This window comes from Aquarana catesbeiana, linkage group LG01 (assembly GCF_042186555.1).
Source record: "Aquarana catesbeiana isolate 2022-GZ linkage group LG01, ASM4218655v1, whole genome shotgun sequence".
In the NCBI taxonomy this organism is placed as follows: Eukaryota; Metazoa; Chordata; class Amphibia; order Anura; family Ranidae; genus Aquarana; species Aquarana catesbeiana.
Genome location: NC_133324.1, coordinates 106,689,238 through 106,711,019, shown reverse-complemented (window position 1 = coordinate 106,711,019; position 21,782 = coordinate 106,689,238). Strand labels below are relative to the sequence as shown.

The window sequence follows — 21,782 nt, the reverse complement described above, 5'->3', positions numbered from 1 at the left end:
TCTGTACAGCTGGGGGGGTCCTGCACTGAGGGGGGGTGTCTGTACTGGGGGGGTGTCTGCACTGAGGTGGGGGGTGTCTGCACTGAGATGGGTGTCTGTACTGCTGGGGGGGTCTGCACTGAGTTGGGGGGTGTCTGTACTGCTGGGGGGTCTGCACTGAGGTGGGGGGTGTCTGCACTGAGGTGGGGGGTGTCTGTACTGAGGGGGGTCTGTAATGCTGGGGGGGTGTCTGTACTTATGGGGGGTCTGCACTGAGGGGGGGTCTGTAATGCTGGGGGTCTGCACTAGGGGGGTGTCTGTACTAAGGGGGGTCTGTACTGGGGGGTGTCTGTACTGATAGGGGGTCTGCACTGAGTGAGGTCTGTACTAAGGGGGGTGTCTGCACTGCTGGAGGGGTCTGTACTACTGAGGGGGGTCTGCACTGAGGGGCGTCTGCATTGCTGGGGGGGTCTGTAATGCTGGGGGGGTCTGTACTGAGGGGGGTGGTATGTACTGAGGGGGGTGGTCTGCACTGGGGGGATGTCTGTATTGCTGGGGGGCTGGGGCCTGCACTGAGGGGGGGTGTAATGCTGGGGGGTCTGCACTAGAGGGGGTGTCTGTACTAACAGGAGTGTCTGTACTGAGGGGTGTCTGTACTGCTGGGGGGTCTGCACTGAGGTAGGGGGTGTCTGTACTGATGGGGGTATGCATGTGTGTCTTTCAGGGGCTGCATACTAGGGCTGGGGAAAAAAATCTATTTGAATCGAGTTGAGAGGTCAAATCGATTCAAATTTTCAGCAAATCGATTTTTTCGTTTTTTTTTTTCACCAGGACTGGCGCTGACACCGCGCTGGTCCTGAGGAGCTGCGGGCAGGAGTTTCTAGGCGAGGCCGCAGCTTCGGCTTAGTTCATGAGGCCGGACGCTGCGGACTAGGCCGAAGCCATGGCCTTGCCTAAAAACTCCTACCCGCCGCTCCTCAGGACTGGCGCGGTGTCCATCCAAAAAAAAAAAATCGCAGATTTTTTTTTTTTTTTAAATCGCCCAGCTCTACTGCATACAGTATACTGCATACTTTGTTGTTCAAAATTAATATAAGCTGTTGCCTGGGTACTGTGCCACATGGGTGTGGTAATCTGTTGTTCAATGGCATAGTTTTTTTTGTGGGGGGGGCCCCATACAACATTTTGCTATGGGGCCCTGTGATTGCTAGTTACGCCCCTGCCACTGACCGCCCTGTCCAGCGAGGCATGGACATTGCCTTCCACATGCCGGTAGAGAGCCGGAATCGCCTTCCGTGAGAAAAAGTGGTGTTTGGGTACCTGCCACTGAGGAACCGCACATTCCACAAACTCACGGAAGGGGGCAGAGTCTATCAACTGAAAAGGCAGCAGTTGAAGTGCTAGCAATTTTGCCAAGCTAGCATTGAACCGCTGGGCATGTGGATGGCTGGGAGCGAACTTCTTTCGGCGGTGCAGCAGCTGGGGCAGGGAAATTTGCCTGGTACAATCTGACGTTGGTGCACCGAAAGCAGATTGCCCACAAGTACTTGGCTGTGACACACCTAATTCTACACCTTTATTCCTCTCAGTGCAGGTCTCAGAGAGGACTGAAGGTATAGTGGGGTTGGAGATCTCAGTTGATGAGGAGCAAGGAGAGGTCCTCTTTGTTCTTTGGTGTGGGTCTTTTAGATACGCTTGCCAACGAACTGCATGGCAGGTCAACATATGTCTGATCAAGCATGTGGTGCCCAAGCAGGAGATATTTTGGCCACGCGAGATACGCTTGAGACATATGTTGCAAATAGCATCGGTGCGATCTGATGCACTCATCTCAAAAAAGGCCCACACCAAAGAACTTTTTGAATAATGCACAGAGACTGCAGCTCCCTGCACATGCGGAGCCTTGGGGTGTGATGCAGTCAGTGTGCTGCCCTTAGGCTGGCCCCTGGAGGGCATCCTGCCTTGTTGGTGATGTGCCGCCTCCTCTCTCCTATCAGGCACCCACGTTGAGTCAGTGACCTCATCATCCCTCCCTCCTCATCACTGGAGCAAACCTGGCAGTATGCTGCAGCAGGGGGAGCATGACTGCCAGATTGCTGTCCTTCTTGGGCACCCCCTCTGTCCGTGCTCACGTTACTGCCTTCATCTAGCTCAGTATCATCATCAGAGCCTTCCAAACGCTGGGCATCCTCCTGGAGCATGTACCCAACACTGTGGTCAAACAGTTCGAGGGACTCCTCAGGAGGACATGGTGGGGCTAGGGAAGGAGTCACTGATGACATTGAGCCGAGGGAAGAGGCCGCTGCTTTTCCAGACAAAGTACCCTGAGCATGGGTGAGAGAGGCTGAAGACGGCTTGGTCATCCACTCGACCAAGTCTTCCGCATGTTGCAGCTCAACGCAGCCAGCTGCCAAAAAAAAGGCCAAGAGTGTCCCACGGCCACGTGCTGATGAGCTGATGCAGCACTGTTGCCTCTAGACACAGAGCCTGCTTGCTCTCTTCTATTGGCTTGTGACTGTCTGCCTCTCCTTGTTGGCCTTCCAGACATACTAATGGCCTGTAGCTGCACTAAGCTGGGATATATATATATATGTACTGATACTGCAGCTAGCAAACCCAACTGCCTGCCTGTAGTATGAGAACACCACCAACCTTCTACAGGTAGCTTTAGCTGAACACTGTGCAGAGCTCGCAAAAAACTAACTTGTAGCTTATTTAGTTGTCTGCGGTAGTGATAGGATCAGGAAAACACCACCAACCTTCTACAGGTAGCTTTAGGTGAACACTGTGCAGAGCTCGCCAAAAACTAACTTGTAGCTTATTTAGCTGCCTGCGGTAGTGATAGGATCAGGAAAACACCACCAACCTTCTACAGGTAGCTTTAGCTGAACACTGTGCAGAGCTTGCACTACACCAACTTGTAGCTTATTTAGCTGCCTGCGGTAGTAATAGGATCAGGAAAACACCACCAACCTTCTACAGGTAGCTTTAGGTGAACACTGTGCAGAGCTCACCAAAAAATAACTTATAGCTTATTTAGCTGCCTGCAGTAGTGATAGGATCAGGAAAACACCACCAACCTTCTACAGGTAGCTTTAGCTGAACACTGTGCAGAGCTCGCAAAAAACTAACTTGTAGCTTATTTAGTTGCCTGCGGTAGTGATAGGATCAGGAAAACACCACCAACCTTCTACAGGTAGCTTTAGGTGAACACTGTGCAGAGCTCGCCAAAAACTAACTTGTAGCTTATTTAGCTGCCTGCGGTAGTGATAGGATCAGGAAAACACCACCGACCTTCTACAGGTAGCTTTAGCTGAACACTGTGCAGAGCTCGCAAAAAAATAACTTGTAGGTTTAGCTGAACACTGTTCAGAGGACGCACTACACTAACTTGTAGCTTTAGCTGAACACTGTGCAGAGGTCGCACTACACTAACTTGTAGTTTTCGCTGAATACTGTGAGGAGGACACACTACACCAACTTGTAGCTTTAGCTGAACACTGTGAGGAGGACGCACTACCCTAACTTGTAGCTTTAGCTGAACACTGTGCAGAGGTCACACTAAACTAACTTGTATTTTTAGCTGAACACTGTGAGGGGGACGCACCACACTAACTTGTAGCTTTAGCTTAACACTGTGCAGAGATCGCACTACACTACCTTGTAGTTTTAGCTGAACACTGTGAGGAGGACGCACTACACTAACTTGTAGTTTTAGCTGAACATTGTGCAGAGGTCTCACTACACTAACTTGTAGTTTTAGCTGAACACTGTGAGGAGGATGCACTACACTAACTTGTAGCTTTAGCTGAACACTGTGCAGAGGTCGCACTACAATAACTTGTAGTTTTAGCTGAACACTGTGAGGAGGACGCACTACCCTAACTTGTAGCTTTAGCTGAACACTGTGCAGAGGTCACACTAAACTAACTTGTAGCTTTAGCTGAACACTGTGAGGAGGACGCACTACCCTAACTTGTAGCTTTAGCTGAACACTGTGCACTACACTAACTTGTAGTTTTAGCTGAACACTGTGCAGAGGTTACTAACTTGTCGCTTTAACTGAACACTGTGAGGAGGATGCACTACACTAATTGTAAATAGTCTAGCTGTTGATTTAGTTGGCTGCAGTGTATTTAGTATATATATATACATATATATATATATATATATATATATATATATATATATATATATATATAAATAATAAAACAAAGCTGGGATGTGTGTGTGTATGTATATATATATATATATATATATATATACTAAATACACTGCAGCTAACTAAATCAACTGCCTGCCTGAAGTAGATTAGAAACAGTACAGCAGGAACGGTCTGCAGTGAGATCTAGCTAAGCTGGATACAGTGTGTGTGTGTATATATACAGTATATACAAAGCCGGGATGTATATATATGCAAACTACACTCCAGCTAACTGAATCAACTGCCTGCCTGAAGTAGATTATAAACAGTACCATTCAGTTAATTAATGTGACAGGCGGGGTGTAGCAGCTGAGACTCCTTAATTAGGCACAGATTGATGTTAAGTTTAGTCCTTATGATATCGCTATAATTATGAAACAGTACGGAGAGTTCACCTTACATAGGTGCTTTCCTCTCCTGGGTTGTTTGTAGTTTATGACAGCGATTTCCACAGGAGTCTTTATAAAGTTGCTCTGCGCGATTTCACTTTCACAACTGTAGATGAATCATTTCCTTATAAACTGCATTCTTGTTTTCCTCACATCCATATATGACGAAGAGCCTTAACTGTTTAGTTATAAAGAAGTGAGCTGTAATAGGCAATGCATTTGTCGGGAAACCGTTCTCAGTAGTGATCCAATTCATTGAGGCAAACTATGAAGCTGAGTGTCATCATGTCCCATGATGGAAAGCCCCAGGAGTTGCCTCGTGGGTAAGTGAGAGGGACTGGAAAGGAGAGTAGGGGTGAGCCGGCGTCAATGCGTCGATGCTTGCGTTTCGTGCAGCTCATCTGCACTTCATCTGGACGCCCACCAGAGGTTGCTGTAGACTATTTGTAGGGGCTTGTGCCCAATCAAAGCTCACCTTTGTTGTTAATACTTTATACTGCCATCTTGTGGTAAATTGAATGTGTTACAGATCCAAATACTGAACTAGCCAGACAGACAAAGCCTTCCCGTGAGAGAAAGCATGGATACAGTATTTTTCAATTAAAACTAACTTCAATTAGAGATCCATTGTCACCACTTTGTACCTTGACTTAAATATTATCAGATATATAGAGCTGATCATTCGTGGAATCGTTTGAGTGTACCAAATGTCTCTGGAGAAGCTTAGCAAGATATATATATATATATATATATATATATATATATATATATATATATATTTTTTTTTTTTTTTACCAATGTTACCATTGGTCTGCAAATAAATCAAATCAAAGCTATTTAACCCTGAATAGTTAAAGGAAGGAAATTCATAGGGGAATTAGAGAGGCAAAAAGAAGCAATATGGCCAAAATATCGAGCAGCAGAAAGGTAAGTATTGCACCTTACCCAAATCTTAGGGTTCAAGGAAAATCTTCAGGCTCAGTTCGTTATTCAAGCCAGTCGGCTGGAGTGTGTTGAGCCTGAATATCCAGAATTTTTCCTTGCGGAGGAGTATCGTATCAAAGTCCCCTCTGCGGTCACTAAGTTTAAGAGAGTAAAATCCTTCGACTTTTAGCCCTTGAGCATTTCCCTTGTGGTATTCTGCAAAGTGATTAGCTATCGGGGTATCTTCGTTGAATTTAATACTTTTCAAGTGCTCATTAAATCTTATACGTAGCTGGCGTTTGGTTTTACCTACGTATAATTTCCTGCACGGGCATTCCAGAATGTACAGGACCCTAGTTGTGGCACAGTTAATAAACAAATTGATTTTATATTCACGTACGCCTCCAGAATCTCTGAATGTTTGTGAACGACCTACATGTTTACAGGTGCCACAGTGGCCACATGGGAACATCCTGTGGATTCTTGGCATTTCAGTAAGCCAATTCCTATTTTGGGGTCTTTGGTATTCTGACTGGACAAGTGTATCTCTTACATTTTTAGCTCGTCTGGCTACCATGGAGGGCCTATCCCCAACAATATGCCTTAGGTGTTCTGACCGAGTCAAAATATGCCAATGGCTAAGGAGTACAGAATTCACTTGGTGCCAATGGGTACCATAGGGGGTTATAAACCTCACCAGTGAATCTTTCTGGGGTTGATTTTTAGCTATTTTAGGTTGCAGAAGTTCCTTTCTTGATCGTTGACTTGTAATTTTTTTAGCTTTTCTAAGTGTACGGTGAGAGTATCCCCTCTCCCTAAACCTTTTATGAGTTCCAAAGACTCACGTCTGTAATCTTCTTCAGTGGAACCTCCGAACCTCCGAATTCTAAGGAACTGTCCCACTGGGATTCCCTTTATTAGGGAGAAGGGATGATGGCTATCTGCTTGTAGCAGCGTATTGGCTGCTGTGTCCTTCCTAAAGGTTTTGGTTATCTAGGAGCCTAATGGAGAGATCCAAGAACGAAACCACATGTGGATCAGCCACAAAAGTTAAGCGTATATTACGTGTATTTATTGCTAGCTCCTCCATAAATTCTGTCAATTCCTTTCTAGAGCCTGCGCAGACCATCAGTACATCGTCGATGTACCTTAGCCAGGACCTAGCATGGCCAAGGTACATCGACGAGGCATAGACAACCTCCTCCTCCCACCAGCCCAGATGGAGACAGGCATAGGCGGGGGCCCACAGTGCCCCCATCGAGGTGCCTTGAAGTTGTTGATAATTTGTTCCTGAGAATTTAAAGAAGTTCTTGAACTCAATCTCCAAGAGCTCAATTATGAACTCATTTTGTGTCTCCATTTCTGGAAATTGCTGCTCAAGAAAGTTTTAATCCACAGCGATCCCCCATTCATGGGGGATAGACGTGGAGAGTGTCTCCACGTCTATCCCTACCAAGAGGGAGTCCTCCGGAAAGGTCAAGTCCGCAATTTTATTTAACACGTCACCTGTGTCATGCACATAAGAAGGCAAGGATCTAACCAGATCTTTAATCAGGGAATCAATATACTTCCCCAATCTCTCAAGTGGTCCCTCGATCGTGGATACAATTGGCCTTCCCGGAGGATTGTCCCTATTTGTATGAATTTTGGGGATTATGTATAATGTTGGAAAATTGTAATCATTCACAGACAAATATTCCATTTCCTTTTTTGATAAGAGGTCAACATCAAATGTCTCCATCTGGGCTGGTGGGAGGAGGAAGGTGTCTATGCCTCGTCGATGTACCTTGGCCATGCTAGGTCCTGGCTAAGGTACATTGACGATGTACTGATGGTCTGGGCAGGCTCTAGAGAGGAATTGACAGAATTTATGGAGGAGCTAGCAATAAATACACGTAATATACGCTAAACTTTTGTGGCTGATCCACATGAGATTTTGTTCTTGGATCTCTCCATTAGGCTCCTAGATGGCCAACTCATAACCAAAACCTTTAGGAAGGACACAGCAGCCAATACGCTGCTACGAGCAGATAGCCATCATCCCCACTACCTAATAAAGGGAATCCCAGTGGGACAGTTCCTTAGAATTCTAAGGAACTGTTCCACTGAAGAAGATTACAGACATGAGTCTTTGGAACTCTATAAAAGGTTTAGGGAGAGGGGATACTCTCACCGTACACTTAGAAAAGCTAAAAAAATTGTAAGTCAACGATCAAGAAAGGAACTTCTGCAACCTAAAATAGCTAAAAATCAACCCCAGAAAGATTCACTGGTGAGGTTTATAACCCCCTATGGTACCCATTGGCACCAAGTGAATTCTATACTCCTTAGCCATTGGCATATTTTGACTCAGTCAGAACACCTAAGGAAGGTTGTTGGGGATAGGCCCTCCATGGTAGCCAGACTAGCTAAAAATTTAAGAGATACACTTGTCCAGTCATTATACCAAAGACCCTAAAATAGGAATTGCCTTGGTAATGGTAAATGGTAAACATGTAGATTGTTCGCAAACATTCAGAGATTCTGGAGGCGTACGTGAATATAAAATCAATTCGTTTATTAACTGTGCCACAACTAGGGTCCTATACATTCTGGAATGCCAGTGCAGGAAATTATACATAGGTAAAACCAAACGCCAGCTACGTGTAAGATTTAATGAGCACTTGAAAAGTATTAAATTCAACGAAGATACCCCAAAAGCTAATCACTTTGCAGAATACCACAAGGGAAATGCTCAAGGGCTAAAAGTCGAAGGATTTTACTCTCTTAAACTTAGTGACCGTAGAGGGGACTTTGATACGATACTCCTCCGCAAGGAAAAATTCTGGATATTCAGGCTCAACATGCTCCAGCCAGCTGGCCTTAATAACGAACTGAGCCTGAAGATTTTCCTTGAACCCTAAGATTTGGGTAAGGTGCAATACTTACCTTTCTGCTGCTCGATATTTTGGCAAATTTCTTTTTGCCTCTCTAATTCCCCTATCATTTTCCTTCCTTTAACTATCCAGGGTTAAATAGCTGTGATTTGATTCAAATTGAAGTTTAAATTGAAGTTAGTTTTAATTGATAAATACTGTATCCATGCTTTCCCTCATGGGAAGGCTTTGTCTGTCTGGGTAGTTCAATATTTGGATCTGTAACACATTCAATTTACCACAAGATGGCAGTATAAAGTATTAACAACAAAGGTGAGCTTTGATTGGGCACAAGCCCCTACAAATAGTCTACAGCAACCTCTGTTGGGCGTCCAGATGAGGTGCACGAAACGCAAGCGTCTACGCGGCTTACGCCGGCTCACCCCTGCTCTCCCTTCCAGTCCCTCTCACTTACCCACGAGGCGACTCCTGGGGCTTTCCATCATGGGACATGATGACACTCAGCTTCCATAGTTTGCCTCAATTAATTGGATCACTACTGAGAACGGTTCCCGACAAATGCATTGCCTATTACAGCTCACTTCTTTATAACTAAACAGTTTAGACTCTTCTTCATATATGGATGTGAGGAAAACAAGAATCCTGTTTATAAGGAAATGATTCATCTACAGTTGTGAAAGTGAAATCGCGCAGAGCAACTTTATAGAGACTCCTGTGGAAATTGCTGTCATAAGCTACAAACAACCCAGGAGAGGTAAACACCTATGTAAGGTGAACTCTCCGTACTGTTTCATAATTATAGCATATCATAAGGACTAGACTTAACATCACTCTGTGCCTAATTAAGTAGTCTCAGCTGCTACACCCCACCTGTCACATCAATGAACTGAATGGTGCGGAGGAATGGTATGAGCTAATGAAGAGACTTCTTTCCATACATTACTTAGTCACACTGTAGGTGATTCACCTGTAACTCACATCTCTGAATATTGAACCTGGCTTGGGGTGTCAGTGAAAAAGAAGTAATTGTAATCACGTACCTATACAAGACCTACCCTTCACCAAACTATGCAGTCAGTCAACAGTGCAAAGTGGTAATTCCTTACAGCTGTAAGTGCAAGCATAACCATCATTATAAGGTTTTATTACAGAACTGTTTCTTTATGAATCCTATGATTTAAGTTTATTAAGGCAAGCAGTGGAACATTATTACCAGGACTCTTGCTGTAGATATCAGTGGTTGGCCCTCAACCAATGGGAATTGATGACTATACATGACATGTTCAGTAATAAAACACTTGCCAGATTTCACCACTGGACAGCATTGAGACACCTGTAAAATCTTTTTGCTACATGGAGGGTTCATCAGCACTCCCCTTTTCTCATGAGGGGGAATCTGGAGTGGATAGTGGAGCTAATGGGGAGAATTTTTGAGTTTAGTGGTTTTTAAGATTTTATGTCTTTGTGCGTTTCAGTGTATTAATTGTTGTCTGATACTGTAAGAGCGTACTACATCGGTGGTCGGGCACCCAATTGTGCCGCCTCTGATGTATCTTTTTAACATTTTTTCATCAATAAAGTCTAACATTTTGTGCAATAGACTGTGGTTGACCCTCCAAATTTTTACAGTTCTGGGGACATTTCTGTGTTCTCAATCTTTTAGAATTGTTCAATCATTGGTACATAGGAGGTATCCCGTCTTTAAGACAAATCAGCCATTGCTCATTAATTGATTGATTAGTGGTATGGATTCGACGGGGTTTTTTTTTTTAATTCTTATTAGTTTAAGAGATTGCAGGGCCTGATCTGCTCATATGGGATTCTGTCCACTCTGCAGGCAGAACTAGCCATGCCTTAGTGGGGGGAAGCAAGGAGGTTAATCCTGCTGCTCCCAGCAGAAAACCAGGATTCCTTTGACAAGATAGTTAACCTCTTAGAAGCAGTGAAAAACCGAGAGACTACATTAGGGGACCTTAGGGCCCACTTCATTGGCGGAAAATAGAGAGTGGGTTAATGCTGGAAAAAGCAACAGCATGTAATGTACCGTGTACTGTGAACTATATAGATGCATTATAGCTATCTATCCAGCAGGTGGCACTGCAGTGTTATGCCGCGTACACACGGTCGGATTTTCCGACGGGAAATGTTTGATGTGAGCTTGTTGTCAGAAATTCCGACCGTGTGTAGGCTCCATTGGACATTTTTCGTCGGAATTTCCGACAAACAAAATTTGAGATCTGGATCTCAAATTTTACGACAACAAAATCCGTTGTCGGAAATTCCGATCGTGTGTACACAATTCTGATGCACAAAATTCCACGCATGCTCGAAATCAAGCAGAAGAGCCGCAATGGCTATTGAACTTCATTTTTCTCGGCTCGTCGTACGTGTTGTACGTGACCACGTTCTTGACGATCGAAATTTCCGACAAGATTTGTGTGACCTTGTGTATGCAAGACAAGTTTGAGCCAACATCCAAAGGAAAAAAAACATGGATTTTGTTGTCAGAATGTGCGATTGTGTGTAAGCGGCATTATAGTGTTATGTGGATGGAAAATCTATTGTAATGCAATAAGAGGAAGTATTATCTTTCCTCTGTTCTGTGTACTCATTTGTTGTTTTTTCTCTTCCTGTTTCTCATGATGTAAAGGCATGTTCTGATATTCTCCATAAAAGCAAAGCTATTGCTTCAAACAAGAAGCTTCCAGCGCATAATTTCAATACCTTGCTTATCCATTCTGCAATTTGCACTGGAACTGAAAGACATGGCAGCAGAGATATGCCATAGGGAAAGTGATGCAGTGGGACGATCAAGTCTAGGGTAATTGTGCAAAAGAGGAATCCAGACCACTGTGCAGATCTTCAGAAATGAAAATCAGTATATGACTGTGAGTGGAACCAAACTTCTATCAACGGCCTCCTGCCCACCGTATAGGCAATTGATGGCAGAGCGGGGCGGCTCGTGTTTTGGGACGATGTCATATAAGGACGCCCTGCCTTGGTGCGACCCCGATCTTCGCAAAGAGCCATGGCCGCGGCTTCTTACCCATGTGATCGGCTGTGTCCAATCACAGCTGATCAAATGTAAACAAGAAGATGCTTTTTGTCAGCCCTCCTCGCCTTACACTGACAGAGTGTGAGGAGAGGAGAGCCGATCAGCGGCATCTCCTCACAGAGGAGATGTGTATAGGTAATCAGGGCACTGATCATCAGTGCCCTAATTACAATGCAGCTCCAACAGTGCCCATCAGTGATGCCACTCTGTGCCCATCAGTGACACCACTCTATGCCCATCAGTGAGGCCAATCTGTGCACATCAGTGATACCAATCAGTGCGCATCAGTGCTGGCCATCTGTGCCACCTATCATTGCCCATAATTGCCGCCTATCAGTGCGCATCAGTGACACCTATCAGTGCCCATCAGTACCACCTATTAGTGCCCATCAGTGCTGCATATTAGTGCCTCCTCATCAGTGCCACCCTATCAGTGCCACCTCATCAGCGCACATCAGTGAAGGAGAAAAATTACTTATTTACAACATTTCATAACAGAAACTAAAAAAAAACTTTTTTTTTTTCAAAAATTTTGATCTTAGTGTTTTTTTAGCAAAAAATAAAAAACCCAGCGGTGATTAAATACAACCAGAAGAAAACTCTAGTTTTGGGAAGAAAATTATAAAACTGAATTTGGGTACAGTTTAGCATGACCGCTCAATTGTCACTCAAAATGCGACAGCACTGAAAGCTGAAAATTGCCCTGGGCAGGAAGGGGATGAAAGTGCCCAGTATTGGTATTGGTAAAGTGGTTACATTTTTAGAACTAGTGATTTTTAGGGAGCCTAAAAGGCTTTATACCAAGACCTTTTTTAAGGTCACTGACCAGAATGGTTTGCCACCATCCATCTTGGCTGAAAGCCATTCCTGGGGGGTAGTTTAAAAGAATTAGGCATAATTGCACTCATATCAGCGATATATGAATATATATATATATATATGAAACTCAGGCTGTAATTTTGAAAAACAGGTTTCTCCAATAAGGTTATCAGGAACAAATGGATTGTGAAATCCAGAGGGTGTCCAATATGGAACGGGGCACATTATTGGTGCCTAAGAATAAGACTTTGCAAACCACCAATGTTTTTGAATGCGCATTTTTAACCACCTTTTCTACTCAGCACAGATGGGTCAGTAGGGCCTTGCAAAAGCATTGGTGTATACATAAGAATGAGCGAATATTAGGCCCACATCTTCCAGATAAACCTCAAGAGATTTTATAAAAAGCACGCACTTTAGGGTACACTGGGGACTTAAATCAACTTTACAGTTCATTTTCGTTTAAAAGACCCACCAGTGTCTCATCATCATGGCCTTTTGCTATATCAAAAAAAGAAAAAAGAATAGTATAAACATAGTATAAAAGTGCTATTTCGTATCACGCCCACTAATATACTTAATCACACCCCTGTTTCTAAATTTTACTCCCATTTCCTTTTACTTCTATTTCCACCCTCCCCATCCCCTCCCTCCCCCTCCCCCTCCCCAGGTCCTCCCGATCCCTCCTCTCCAAGGTCTATTCTTCTTCTGCTCTCCTCCTTTAGTCTAAGGCTTTAAATTCTTTGGCATAGCTCCATGTTTTTTTGAATTTTTTCCAGCGGTCCCACCTGCCCATGTTCACGCTTCCTATTTCCTCCAGCATGCTCCCCAGAGTCTCCATATTACAAGTCTCCTCTACAGCGTCAAACAACTCCCATAGCTCTCCTCGGTATCGTTCTTTTTGCAGAATTCAAAAGCTGCGGTACCAGTGACTGCTTATAGTTTTTTAAGTCTCCTGCCCCCCCATGGAACAGGATCTCCCAAGGGTCTTCTACTACCTCTATTTCCGTGATCTTCTTAATTAGAACTAGTATTTTTCTCCAGAAGTTTTTAATTTTGGGGCAACCCCACCACAGATGTCCCATTGTGCCTACTTCTTGGCAGCCTCTCCAACAATTGGCTGACCCTTTCTGATATTTACTAGTTATCTCTGGGGTAAGGTAGCTTCTACTAATGCATTTATAATTCATTTCTACCGTTCGGGTATCTATTACTGAATTGGTGATCATTTTCAAGATTCTTTTAATTGTGACTATATCCTTCTTAGTGCCTAAATCTCTTTCCCATTTAGCCATAAATGGCGGTATCTCCAATTTTTCTGAGGTCATCAAAATTTTGTATATTTGAGAGATTATATTTCTTGGGACTTCCTTATCACACAACCTTTTAAAGTCTGTCAATTGATCCCCCGACCTGATCGGGTGTGGTAGCATATTAACAAAGTGACTTAATTTGAGATATTGCCATCTCTCTAATCCCCGTGATTCCCTTCCGTATGTAAGTTGTTTAAGTGGTATAATTTTACCTTCTTTCATAATTTCTCTTAATTGTGTTTTCCCCCAAAGTGCTTCTTTTCCTCTTATATTCTCCATTCCTGGTGTGAAAAAATTGTTATCTATTAGTGTAATCAACGGTGAATTGTAATTCCCATTAACTTTCTTATATACCCCATCCCATATTTTAAGGACATTTCGTGTTATTATATGCGTACTGTTATCTAATAATCTAAAGTGTGGGGGATTCCAGATAATAGTGCCTAATTTTGCTTTACTCATATTTTCCTCTATTTTCACCCATTTTTTTATCTTTTCCTTCCTCGCCCATTCTACCACCCTTGATAATACTACGGCTTTATAATAAATCTGCACATCGGGCACTGCCAGGCCACCATCTATTTTCCTCTGTTTCAATGTCTGGAAGGAGACACTGGGTCTTTTGTTTTCCCAGATAAAGGTCGTAATTATTTTTCTTAACTTCCTCAAGTAGTACTGGGGGAGTGGCACTGGTAACATCTGGAAGTAGTACATAATTTTGGGTAATAAGACCATTTTAATGACGTTTATAGGTCCTATCCATGACAGGGCCTTACCGGAGAATCTCTTACAGTCTAGTCTGACGGAGTCAAGTAAAGGCATATAGTTAATAGTAAACATCTTTTTGATTGAGTTAGTTAGTTTGATACCCAGATACTTTAGTTCCTTGGTCCATTTAAAACTAAATTCTTTTTTCAAGGTCGCTTCCTCTGTCTTGCTTACATTTATATTTAATATTTCTGATTTATTCATATTTATTTGGAAGTTAGATACCTCTCCATATTTCCTCACTACATTTACAAGGTTTTGCATAGTGGAGACCGGGTCCGTTACATAAAACAACACGTCGTCCGCAAATGCTGTGACTTTGTGTTCCTCCTCTCCTACCTTAACACCTCTAATGTCGGGGTCTCTTCGTATTGTTGCCAAAAGGGGTTCCATAGCTAAGACGAAAAGCAACGGGGACAGGGGGCACCCCTGTCTCGTACCGTTTTCCATCTCGAATGGTTGAGATATTAACCCATTGATTTTTACTACAGCAGTTGGATGATGGTATAGAGTTTTAATCCTCCGGATAATTTTAGGTCCCAGTCCCATAGTCTCCAAGGTCTGAATCATGAACCCCCAGTCTACTCTGTCAAAAGCCTTTTCGGCGTCAATTGACAGAAGTAGTCCTGGGGGCCCACTCTCCTTCATTTTTCCCAATAAAAGAAGAGTCCTCACCCCATTGTCCCTCCCCTCCCTATTAGGGACAAACCCTACTTGGTCTGGGTTGACTAGCGAGTTCATAAATTCCTTTAATCTTTCTGCCAACACTTTTGCATATAGTTTTGTGTCGTTATTCAGCAGAGAGATTGGGCGATAGCTTGAGCATAGTGTTTTCTCTTTACCTTCTTTCAATATGATTGTAATGGATGCTTTTAGTGCCTCCCTGCTCATCTCAAAGCTGTCACCCAGACCGTTCATGTAACGACATAGCCTAGGTACTAGTGTTTCTTTGAATGTTTTGTAATAAAGTATTGTTAGGCCATCCGGGCCGGGGCTTTTCCCAGGTGCCATTCCTGCTAAAGCTTTCCTGATTTCTTCTTCTGAGATTGGTCTTTCCAATAGTTCTCTACCTTCCTCCGAAATCTTGGGAAGCGCTGCCTTTTTTAAATAGTTGTTATATCTCAATCTCCTATTTTTTAAAGAGGTGTCTTGTTTGGGGACTGAGTATAGGTCCTTATAGTAGTTCTTAACGATCTCCGCCACATTCCTAGTTGAATACTCCATACGGCCCTCTTTAGTCTGGATTTTTTCTATGAAGTTCCTAACTTTCTTCTTTTGTACCATTTTTGCTAACTGTTTGCTGGGTTTATTACCCCATCTATATCTCTCCCAGGCTATCTTATAAATGTAATTCTAGACTCCTGCTCCATTGCAGTTTTCAGCTCAGATCTTTTAATAACCATCTGCTGGTGTATCTCTTGGGGTAGCTGGCACGTTTGTTTTTTGTGTTTTTGTTCTAACCCCGCGAGGTCAGCCATTAATTTTTGGATTTTGGCCGTCTATCTTTTTCTTCCTCGCCCCCATTTCAATCAAGACCCCTCTAATGTAGGCTTTATGAGCCTCCCACAGTGTAGCTCCTGAAACCTCCCCTGTGTCGTTTACCTCGAAATAGTTCTCTAATTCCTTTCTGATTCTATTGACCCCCTCCTCTTCCCTTATCAACTCCTCATTTAGCCTCCACTGCCCCATATCGGCCCGACCTCTGCCTGTTGTCATTTCAATGGTCATAGGTGCGTGGTCTGAGTAGGTTATGTTTCCAATCTTGGACTCTACTACCTTGTCAATCGCCCGATGCTCGACTAATCCCCAATCAATCCGGGAGCATGACCCGTGCACAGGGGAAAAAAACGTATAGTCTCTTTTGGTTGGATGTTGAACTCTCCATATATCCACCAATTGGTAGGTGGAGAGTTTTTGCTTTAACTCTTTCAAGTGAACACAGTTCCTCCCCTGTGTTCGGACCGTACTGTCTAAATCTGGGTTGAGACAGAAATTGAGATCCCCCATTAATATCAGATGCCCTCTCATGAACTCCATTATTTTCCCCAAAATATTTGCCAGGTATTTCGTTGGATTCTTGTTTGGGGCATAAATATTAACTAATGTATATTCCGCTTCATTTAGCCTACCTCTGGGGCACAGGTATCTACCTTCTGGGTCCACTAATCTTTCCTCCAGCACAAACCTTGTTTTCTTTGCAAAGCCAATAGCTACTCCCCGTGCCCTATTAGAAATAGTATCTCCTTGGTACCAGACCAGGTATTAGTTTGAAAACAGTCTAAGTCTCGATTGGAGTGAGATATGTGTCTCTTGCAGGAACACCACGTCTGGCCCCAATAATTTTAACTCATTGAAGATGTCCAATCTTTTCTTGGGGGTGTTTAAGCCTTTGACGTTATATGTTGTACATTTTATTGACCATAGCCCTTTTTCCATTCTCCTAAATTCTCCCTTTACCTTAGACCTTGGAGAGTTTCCCTCTTTCTTAATGTTGAGGTTGGATGGGACCCCTTTCCCCTACTCCCCCTCCCACCACCCTTCCCCTCCCCCCACCACCCCCCTCTCTCCCACCCTCCCCCCTATTGGTCCCCTCAGGACCCTTAGACCAGTGAGGGTCACCTACATTGTGTCCCACCATTGGTCTCCTTCTCTAAAGGTGGAGCTCTAGGTGTGTCTTCCCTCCGGTCGATGCTGCCTTAGTGACCGGGTACGCTAGGCTTCTCCTGACGGGTCTTCCTCTCTGATGTTATGAACTTAATTTTTGGTCCTAACCCGCCTCCTCCCCCCGTTCCCCCCCCTCAGCCCCCCCCCACCTCCGCCAAACCTCTCCCCTAGCCCACACTCATTTCTATCCAACGTTCTATAGACCAGTCCAGCATCAGGGGCAACTGCATGCCCAATTTCTCACAGAACTCCTCTAATTCACTCGGGAATCTTAATCTTGCAGATCTCCCATCTTTACTGCCTACCAGGCAGGCTGGAAAACCCCATGTGTATTTTATATTTTGATTTGTCATTTGTTCCAATAGGGGTTTCAGATGTCGCCTTCTCACCAATGTGCCTTTGGCCAGATCCGCAAAAACTTGGATCCTTGCTTCTTCGTACTGCAGTGGGGTATGCCCCTTCAATTTAACCCATATATTTTCCTTGTCTTCATAAAATCTAAACCTCACGATAATATCACGGCTTCTTTCTGCCTGTCTGGTATCTAGCCTACCCACCCTGTGCACCCGCTCAATTTTTGGAAAGTCTTCTCCTTCCAGCTCTAGAAGTGGGCTGAAGATAGTCGCCACAGTCCTCCTCAGATCCTCCCCCCTTTTTTCTGTGACCCCTCGAAGTCTCAAATTTTGTCTACGATCTCTATTTTCTTGATCTTCCATCCTGTAGCATGTTTTTATCTGATTTTGTTGGGATGTTTTAAGATGTTCTTTTAATTCAGAGATCTCCCGCTCTTGTTTATCTAACTTGTTCTCGGCCCCTTCCACTCTGGTCAGGAGGTTACCTAGATCTAACCTCAACATACTGATCTCAGCTTTAATTGAGGTCTCCAGTGCTTTAAACATGTCTGCCAGTTCATTTTTCGAGGGTAGGTGTGAGTCCTGTCTGTGTTCGTCTATCCTAGATACTTCCATTGTGTTGTCGGCTAATAAATCCTCCCTTGAATGGTCAGGGGTCTGGTCTTCCCTCGCATTTGATCCCTTCTTCTTTTTGTCTGCCATATTTGATTTTTGGGTCTCTTGATGGACACTCCCAGGGCTCCCCCCTTTAGCCAAGTATTGCTTTATTGAGCCCCCAGCCACGCTCCCTGAAAGATTATCTTTTGGGGTTTTCGGTGGTCCCCCTTTCCCGGTTTTAGATGCGTTCCGGCTCATACTATCTTCCTGCTACCCCTGTCCAATTGGATTTTAATCAGTGTATCCAGCACTATCAAGAAAAAGAAAAGGTCCTGTGCTTGCTATCCAATGCTTTAAATGTGAAGTTAGCAAATGGATGATATGGTGAGAAGATACGATGCTGTAAATTAACTAGATGTGTGATGTCCAACCTCTCGGCCTCGCGGCATCTAGAGGCTATCCCCCCTATCAACTTTCAGGTATACAAGCACGTCCAAGGCCTCTGTCGTGCGTTACTCTGAATTTTACTGGGAGTCTGCCCACCTCTGGTTACCCCATACATGGAGGTCGACAAGTCATACTTCCCCTGTATTCAAGTGTACCCCTAAGCTAAAAAAAAAAAAATGTAGGCGCGCGCACATAAGGATTGTACTGGTATTTTTAACTATTCCCCAGCCTTCCCTCCCGTGTGGGGTGCAGATATCACAGTCTAGAAAGTTAATACCAGCGTTGACCTTAATTTTGATAGAGTTGCGTGGAATGAAAATGAAATGAAATGAATGAAAAATACACAGTGGAAGGCCAGGAGCTACACCAATCCTCCACCGTCTCACCAGTTTTGCATAGACGACTGATGTTACCATATACCGGCAGCTCTGCAGGATTTCTCACTTCACAGTTCACAGACTTGCTTTTCCTGGGGTGTTTTTAATACACTCTTACCTTTTAAGCTGTAGGTCTTAGTGTATCTCTTACCGCCACCCCTTGAACCTCTGTCTTCTTCTTCGTGCTTTCTGCAGATGGGGTCAGGTATCAGGTTTACATGTTGTGTCAGGGCTCTATGCCTCTCAGCTTATGCCTCTCGCTGCAGCATCCAGATCACGTCCTGACTCTCATGCTGCCAGCGCTCGGTGCGGGGGAGAGTGTAGGGAAGCGGGAGCTCCGGGCGGGTGTCCGAGACCGTCACCGCGTCTGTTCCCCTCCGCTCACAGTGCGCAGCCCTGGGATCCTCAGGCTCCTATTTCACTAACAGCCGCGCGGTTGTCACGGCGAGATGACTCTCCCATATCCTCCGGTCAGCCCCGTCTGCTTGTCCTTCTCTGTGGGATAATGAGGGAGCCCGCCAGAGCGCCTGCAGGATGACACACCTCCCGCTCCTCCCTTCCCGTCCGACGTCTCACGTCATCTTCCCCCCAATGGAGTCAGTTCCATTTAGGGTACACTGTTGTTCCCAATTTGGTAGAGAACTTCCCAGTTTGGAGATGTTTGGGAATCTTAAAGGATGTTTCCCTTGCAGGAGAGGCAATGTATGTAGGAAGTGTAAAATGGTCATCTTAAAGGAATACAATATACAGGGATTCATTACTTCTTCCACCAAAGGAGTCATTCACCTCTTGGAATGTCCATGCTACTTACAGTATGTAGGACGCACTACATGGGCACTTAACGTTAGGATGGGGGAACACCTAAATAATATCAAGAATGGCTTAAAGGGTCTCTCTAAACATTTCTGTAATTGCCATAATAGGGACCCTCATTATTAAAATTGATAGGTATTGAAAACTATTCCCAGCACTGGCGAGGTAGCAACCTTTGCAGGCAGATATCCAGACATGAAACTTGCTGGATATTTGATTTAAAATCCTTTGCTCCCTCAGGTTTAAATATAGAATGGGACATCAACTGTTATATTAACAGTAGTTAGGTTATTATAGCTGCTTGTCAGTTTTATGTTGTAAATGTTTGTTTTTAAATAACTGATATGTGTAATAAGGGTATGAGTGGAGTAAATGGCTGCTTTTTTTTACCACTAGATGGCACCTATTACCTTTTATACGCTTTCTGTCTTTTTTTATTTTTCTTGTATATTTTTACTAGAGATCAATCCTTAGTGCATTCTTTGTGCTATTTTTGGGCATGATTTTGTACCCAGTGCTATTTTTAATGTGGATTGGTCAGCAGCGGTTTGCTCTGTCCTTAGCTTGGCTATTTACATTGTAACTTAACGTCTTGGGATCAGTCTCTATCCCTGAATATGCCCTACTGGGGGAAATGCATTGGGCAGAGGCGATCGTGTGACGTCACTGCATTCTTCGGCTGTTTGATTTTGTGGTGGGGTTCTCATCTGTGATCTTACTGCTATGGGTGATTGTGTCTATGTAAGTACATCTATTTTTATATAGGACTTTACTACACTATGGAGCTCTCCTGTTTTATGTTTTAACTGGCTACCCTGGAATGTGAGGAGGGATTGAGTTTCATGTTGGTGATCCAAGTGGAGATAGTTGCGTTTTAACCCGGCTGGAAGAGTTTCTCATGCATATATGCCAGTGTTGCCAACTGTCAGTATTTTTACAGGCAGCCAGTAAAAAACAGGCACATTTCTCCTGCCAGTAAATGCCAGAGACAGGAAAAGTTTGCCAGTAAAAAATATGGCTGTGATGCTTGGCTTGGAACTGCACATCCGGAGCCAGCTGAGACCATCCGTGTGGCTGCTACAGAGTGTTGGGGTGGTGCCAGTGGGGGGGGGTGGACCTGGCGGAGGCGGTGCCTGAGTGTGACGTATGATGTCATGGTGCAAGGGAGTGGAGCAGCCGGAGCCTCATGTGCGGGTCTGCAGGATGGGAGCAAGGCAAGCCAGAAACAGGACTGTCAGTGCTGTTTGGATTTAACAAATGTTGTGACGCTCATAGGCCATCATGCATAAATGTATACATAAATTAAAAAAAGGAAAAAAGATATGGGTCTGTACAGGCCAGAAAGGAGCATACACTGAAATGATATAAAAGTTACATATTTATTAAAGTGTCATACATGTATTATTCCAGTGTATGCTCCATTCAGGCCTGTATAGGCTGATATCTTTTTCCTCATTTTCATTTATGAGTGCTGTTTGGACTGGCGTGGTGAGAGACTGTCACTGTGACTGGAGGGGACGTGTCGTGTCGGTGAGATGACATCATCATCTGTCCTGTCCTGTAGCTACTTACTTAGAGCCCTTTCACACTGCCAGTGGGTTGCATTAGTGGTAAAGCACCGCTAGCTTTAGCGATGCTTTACTGTCATTTTAGCAGCACTTTTCAGCTGCTAGCGGGGCGCTTTTAACCCCCGCTAGCGGCCAAAGTAAGGGTTAAATGTGCCAGTAAAGTGCCGCTGCCGAAACGCCTTGCAGGCGCTTCAGCAGCAGTGCCCATTCATTTCAATGGACCGGGGCGGTGGAGGAATGGTGTATACAGCACTCCCACACCACCTGAAAGATGCTGCTTGCAGGACTTTTTCTAACGCCCTGCAAATGCACCTCTCCAGTGTGAAAGCACTCGGGCTCTCACACTGGGGCTGCAGGGGAGGTGTTTTTCAGGTGCATTACAGGCACTATTTTTAGCCCTTTAGCACCTGAAAAACATCTCAATGTGAAAGGGGTCTTACTATATCGAAAATAAAATAAGAAATATGTTTTTTGCCTTAATATCAACCTTAAATCACATCGCTAATTGCATACCGTACTTGTTTGTAGCCTAAATACTGAAATTTTCACTTAAAATTTTTGGAAAAGCCAATAAAACTAGGCGGTGCCAGTAAAAATGTTTGTGTCGTGTCAGTAAATTTCAATCTGGTAGGTTGG

General features: G+C 44.2%; 1 protein-coding gene across 1 annotated transcript in view; it reads right to left on the bottom strand.

Annotated features, from left to right (window-relative positions):
- Nucleotides 1-21,782, bottom strand: part of LOC141133301 (granzyme A-like) — a 104,957-nt gene that overhangs the window by 82,355 nt on the left and 820 nt on the right. The window lies entirely within an intron of this gene.